This window comes from Choloepus didactylus, chromosome 17 (assembly GCF_015220235.1).
Source record: "Choloepus didactylus isolate mChoDid1 chromosome 17, mChoDid1.pri, whole genome shotgun sequence".
In the NCBI taxonomy this organism is placed as follows: domain Eukaryota; kingdom Metazoa; phylum Chordata; class Mammalia; order Pilosa; family Megalonychidae; genus Choloepus; species Choloepus didactylus.
In genome coordinates, this window is record NC_051323.1 from 60,334,616 (window position 1) to 60,341,210 (window position 6,595).

Consider the following 6,595-nt stretch of genomic DNA (forward strand, 5'->3'; position numbering starts at 1 on the left):
AGACAATGGCATCTAATCTACACCAACCAATAAAACATAATTGAGAATACACTTTTTTCAATGGTCTCAAAAAGTATGAGAGTATTCCTTTGGATTTTCAAAAGAAGTCTATATTTTTTCAGACTTAATCATTGTAGTTTTGGTTTGCATTTCTCTAATGGTTAATGATGTTGAGAATCTTTTCATATGTTTATTGGCCATTTATATATCTTCTTTGGAGAAATGTCTCTTCAAGTCCTTTACCCATTTTGTTTTGTTTTGTTTTTTACCTAACTCAGCTTTATTTTGCAATGTATAAGAGTTTAGGGTTTTTGGATTTTTAGAGCTACACGTGACAAAACTGGCACAACAAAGAAATCCATACCAAATAAATCCATGTACTAATTTAAAACTACAGAATTAAGGATAAATGAACGGATTTAACATTATCAACACTTACAAAAAATCATTTCTAACACTACTAGAATTAGAACAACTAGTTTATGAAGTGCTGGTTCAAAATAATTTCAGTGGCAGACTTAGAGTAGCGTTAAAAAAGAAAAAAAAAGAAGAAGAAGAAGAAGAAAAAAAAAGAGCTGAAACTGAGTTAATTCAAACATTCTTCATTTGGGAAAACAAAACAAAACAAAACACAGACTTCTTGTGAATTTTAACTCTCAACAAAATATAACCAAATTAGAGCATGGGCCACTGCCAGCATTTGACTTGAGCCAAGCTTTCACGATGTGGAATTAGGCTGGCTAGGACAAAGGACTGTACTCAAAGCTGAGTTAGACTTACAAATGCCAAGAGACCAGGAGGAGACCCATTTGTTTGGAGCAGACTAATGTGTCAGAACAAAAGCAACAGGAAATATTTTAAAATTTTAAATACATATTCCAAAGGCTGAGTACCATCAAATAATGGTGTAGTTCATACTATTTTCTAATAAGGCCCAGTCTGGAAAATTCATATGAATGGGAATTTGGAGCTCCAGGACACACCTTGGTTTTGCTGAATGCATTCCCATTGTATACTGTTGCATTATGTTCAGGGGTCACTAATAACATTGTAGGAACCTTAGAAATACTAGTAACTTTGAGAAGTGTAACTACTGATTTGTAATGAACAATTTTAGTTTAAAATATTTTACTGGATAAGAGCTCCTGAGCATCAAAGTGGTTTTCAGTTTTTCCATATCAAGTATTCATGAGAAATAAGTAAGAATAAAAATGGAGCTTTCTTTACATTTTAAAACAAAGTTCATTTTTTATTTTTAGATGCTATTCAGACTTTTCTAAATTAAATACATGGGCACCAATGCAGTTAGAAGGAAAAACTAAGGGACTGCTATTTAAGCTAAGTGGGAAGAAAACAACATAATCTGCTATACCCTGCAAGGTAAAATGTGGTCAAAAGAGAACAGTGTATAGAAACTTCCCTATGTGAAGTAAATAAGTGTGATTACCAACTTGAAGTTCCCATTGCATCATGAATGCAATTCAGTTTGAGGAAAATAGTTTAATATCTCTCAGAAAAAAAAATTGTATATATTTTTCTATCTCAAATAAAACAGTGGTTATTAGTCCGGTGCCATCAAGCAACCTTCATTCTGTTCCATACTGCTGAAAGAGATTTGAACACAGGACATCAAAGATATTGAACTTACAGTCCTTCACTTTACCACCATCATAGTAATCAATGACGTATCTAACTTCTGTTCCACAACTGTTGACAATCCAATTGTGTCTGTCAAAAGGTAATTCATACCCTATCCAGGAATGCATTCTTGCCCTTGGTGAATACTCTAGATTTACCTCTGAACTGGATCAATAATGGAGCACAAGGACATTCTGCAGCATGAATAGCCTCCCTCTTAAAAATCTCCAGTCCTTCCTGAAGACAATTATATAATAATGTAGATTACAAGGGGTGACAGTGTGATTGTGAAGACCTTGTGGATCACACCCCCTTTATCTAGTGTATGGATGAGTGGAGGAATGGGGATAAAAACTAAAGGACAAATGGGGTGGGATGGGGGGATGATTTGGGTGTTCTTTTTTCACTTTTATTTTTTATTCTTGTTCTGGTTCTTTCTGATGTAAGGAAAATGTTCATAGATTGTGGTGATGAACGCATAACTATGTTATCATACTGTGGACAGTGGATTGTATATCATGGATGATTGTATGGTGTGTGAATGTATTTCAATAAAACTGAATTTAATAAAAAAATTAATAATAAAAAAAAATCTCCAGACCTCCTTGTTATTCTGATTCTGAATTCTAATAATATTATACATATCTTTCTGACTAATAACCTCCTCTTTTCACATCCACCCTTTCTTTAACATTGCCTTTCAAAATGTCTGATCTGAAGGATAAACCCACTTTTTCTCAGAGTCTGCTCTCGGAGTGGTTTAGGTTTCCTTATTCTTAGATGCTGTGGCTTTAACAGGACACTCCACATACTTGTACGCATGTTCCTGGTGGGCAGGCACAGAATACGCTTTCATCGTCCCCCAGGTTGAGTCTCAGGGTTTTGCACTCAGTGGACAGCTTCTCATTCTCCCTTCATGCGCTGGACATCTTGAAGGTGGGGATGCTGCCTGATGAACTGAAGCATTTGAGGTCTGAACTGCAACAGCAGGAGCAGATGGAGACAAATCTAAGGTGGGAAGAATCACGTTGCTGAATCTAAGGGATCCCAAATGCATATCTCACTGCCGCTGCCTTGGCTTTCTCCATGCCTGGTCACTACTGTTGCTGTCTGCCCATTTTTAAATTGGATTGTTTTCATTGTTGAGTTGTAGAAGAAGGAACACTTGCTAACTCATTCTGTGAGGCCATCATCACTTTAAAACCAAAGCCAGATAAAGATATCAGAAGAAACAATCATTGATCAACATCCCTTATAAATACAGATGCAAAAATCCTCAGCAAAATAATAGCAAAAGAAATCCAACAGCACATTAAAAGAGTTATATATCATGATCAAGTGGGATATATCACAGAAATTCAAGGGTGGTTCAACATAAGAAAATAAATTCATGTCATAAATGATATTAATGGAATGAAAGGAAAAAACAAACAAACTCATAATCTTCTCAATTGATGCAGAAAAGGCACAACATTGAAGTGTTTGAGATTCCGTCCTGTTGATGTGTAAAGCTGTAGTATATTTTCACTGGTGTGTAGTATTCCATTATATAAATTACCACAGCTTATTTTATTTTACCAGTCAGTTATTGATGCATATTTTTATTTGCTTTTTCTTTTCTTTAGTAACTAACTTTTTAACTTGGCCAAGACATGCTAGAATAGTAGGGTGGATAAGTGGCTCTGGAGTCAAAATGGTTGCATTCGAATACCTGCTCCACCACTTCCTATAACCTTGGACTTGTGATTCAGCTTACACATCTATGACTCAGTTTCTGTATCTGTTACATAATAACAGAGTAATAGGCAGTGCTTGGAACCTAATTGGTGCTTGATATTAGTTCAATGAAGAAAGGTTCTCCCATATCTCCTCTACACATACACTATAATTCAACTAAAATGGACTGCTGTCAAATTTCTGAGCATTCTTTGCCCTTTTTCAGGACCACAGTTATTCTCTGGTTATTTTCCTTTCACTTTGAATTGTCTCTCCTCCTGCCTCCACTGTCCAAATCCTTCAAGGTTTAGCTCTGATGTTACCTTCCTAATGAATCCTTCTCTTTATCACCTCCAGTAGAAGTTATCCAATTTTTAAATTCTTATCAAAAGATGGTTGCCTTACCCTGTGGCTCTTATAATATATTGACTTGACTGGTAGTTCTTTGAATATTTTATCACTTCCTCATTTAGAGGTAAACTTACTGAGGGCAGTGGCCACACTTTATACATCTTTGGCTCACTTTCTGCATCACAGCCTGGTGTTTTGTTTATGGTAGTCACTTAATACATAAAAATAATCTGAAAAACAATTAAAATACATTGAATGTATTAAATATCTGTTGCATGACTCCTGGGGATGAGACTGGACCTGGCATCGTGGAATTGAGAAAAACTTGACGCAAAAGGGGAAGAGAAATGAAACAAAATCTAGTTTCAGTGGCTAAGAGATTTCAAATGGAGTCTAGAGGTCACTCTGGATGGCATTCTTATAGGCTATATAGATATCCCTCTTTAGTTTTTAGTGTATTGGAATAGCTAGACTGAAATACCTGAAACTGTCAAACTGCAACCCAATAGCCTTGATTCTTGAAGACCACTGCATAACTATGTAGCTTACATGGTGTGACTGTGATTGTGAAAACCTTGTGGCTCACACTCCCTTTATCCAATGGGGATAAAACCTAAATGAAAAATAGGATGGGATGGGGTGGGGGAGATGGAATGCTTGGGTGTTCTTTTTTACTTTTATTTTTTTATTTTTATTCTTTTTGGAGTAAAAAAAATGTCCAAAAATTGATTGGGCTGATGAATGCACAACTATATGATGGTACTGTGAACAGCTGATTGTATACCATGGATGATTGTATGGTATATGTGTATATATTTCAATAAAATTGAATTAAAAAAAAAATCTGTTGCTGTATATTAAACGACTCCAAAATGTAATGTCTTGCCCTGGCAGACCAGGAAGTAGCTGAAAACAGGGAGATGGCAGTTCTGGAGGCCTCACTCTGGCGGAGAGGCCATGGTTCCCCCGTGATAGACCAAACCTGGGTGGTAGGCTCTGGGCCTCAAGGGATGGAGGGGTCTAAGACGTCCAGCAGCACCACATGCAGGTGAGCTTTGTATGCCAGCGCTGCAGCCAGCTCCTGAAACTGGACATGAGCTTCAAGATCCTGGCCCGTGTCACCATCCAGGAGCTCACAGCTCCACTACTTGGCACTGCCCAGGCAAAGCCAGGAGAGACCCAGGAAGAAGAGGCTAACTCAGGAGAAGAGCCATTTATTGAAACTCACCAGGATGGTGTCTCTCGCAGATTCATCCCCCCAGCCAGGATGATGTCTACAGAAAGTGCCAACAGCTTCACTCTGATTGGGGAGGCATCAGATAGCGGCACCATGGAGAACTTCAGCCGAAGACTAAAGGTCACTGGGGACCTTTTTGACATCATGTCGGGCCAGACAGATGTGGATCACCCACTGTGTGAGGAATGCACAGATACTCTTTTAGATCAGCTGGACACCCAGCTCAACGTCACTGAAAATACTGTTTGGAGATCTTAGAGCAAAGGAATGAGGATGATAGTGAACAGCTGCAGAATGAGCTTAAGGAGCTGGTCCTAGAGGAGGAGACGCTGATACAAGAGTTGGAAGATGTAGAAAAGAACCACAAAATACTGGCAGAAAATCTTGAGAAGGTCCAGGCTGAGGCTGAGAGACTGGATCAGGAGGAAGCTCGGTATCAGAGGGAATACAGTGAATTTAAACGACAACAGCTGGAGCTGGATGACAAGCTGAAGAGTGTAGAAAACCAGATGAGTTATGCCCAGATGCAACTGTACAAGCTTAAGAAAATCAACTCTTTAATACAAACTTCCACATTTGGCACAGTGGACAATTTGGCACAATCAATAACTTCAGACTGTGTCACCTGCCCAGTGTTCCTGTGGAGTGGAATGAGATTAATGCTGCTTGGGGCCAGACAGTGTTGCTGCTTCATGCCCTGACCAATAAGATGCGTCTGAAATTTCAGACGTCTTGACTTGTTCCTCATGGAAACCATTCCTATCTGTAGTCTCTGACAGACAAATCCAAGGAGCTGTCATTATACTGTTCTGGGGGGCTGCAGTTTTTCTGGGACAGCAAGTTTGATCATGCATTGGTGGCTTTCCTGGACTGTGTGCAGCAGTTCTAGGAAGAAGTTGAGAAAGGTGAAACACATTTTTGTCTTCCTTACAGGATGGATGTGGAGAAAGGCAAGACTGAAGACACAGGAGGCAGTGGCGGCTCCTATTCCATCAAAACCCAGTTTAACTTTGAGGAACAGTGGACAAAAGCTCTCAAGTTCATGCTGATGAATTTTAGTGGGGTCTTGCTTGGGTATTCTCACAGTTTTATAATAAATGACTTTTTTCTTTAAGGAGATGTTTGCCTTACAGGCTTTAAATTTTGTTTTGTTTGCAAAAAAAAAGTTTTAAATTAAATTTGGGTAATATTAAACAGCACATGTTTATAGTGCCAAAAAAAACACACAACACTTTATTTAAAATATCATATTACAAGTAGTTTCCAGAGGTACAACATGCCATGTCATGGTTTTGACTCTTAGTCCCATGCCTTCCTCTCCGTCCTTTCCCTCAAAACAATAAGTTTAAGATTGATTGTTTTTAAACTAAGAGTTGAATTGAGATCAATGTGTTTTCACTGGATTTTCTCTCTTTCAACTTCCTGCATTTACAATATGAAAAACAAACTTTTGTCTCCACTGAGACCAGTGAGATGTGTGAGACACACAGTTGGAAAATGTGGGAAAATGACATGTAAGCTTTGCCCGGTCATCACGTGGTATGATCAGAAGCTTGAAACTTAACACTTCTCAATTCTAGTATTGAATGCCTACTCTGCTCTGTGTTAGAGATATGAGATGGTGTCTGATACTGTTTGAGTCGTTATGGAGAG

At 38.2% G+C, this 6,595-nt stretch overlaps 2 pseudogenes; one reads left to right on the forward strand and one right to left on the reverse strand.

Moving 5' to 3' along the window:
• Positions 1–1,575: 1,575 nt before the first annotated feature.
• Positions 1,576–2,695, reverse strand: LOC119512120 (annotated as a pseudogene).
• Positions 2,696–4,715: 2,020 nt separating this feature from the next.
• LOC119512701 lies at positions 4,716–5,902 on the forward strand (annotated as a pseudogene).
• The last annotated feature ends 693 nt before the right edge of the window (positions 5,903–6,595 follow it).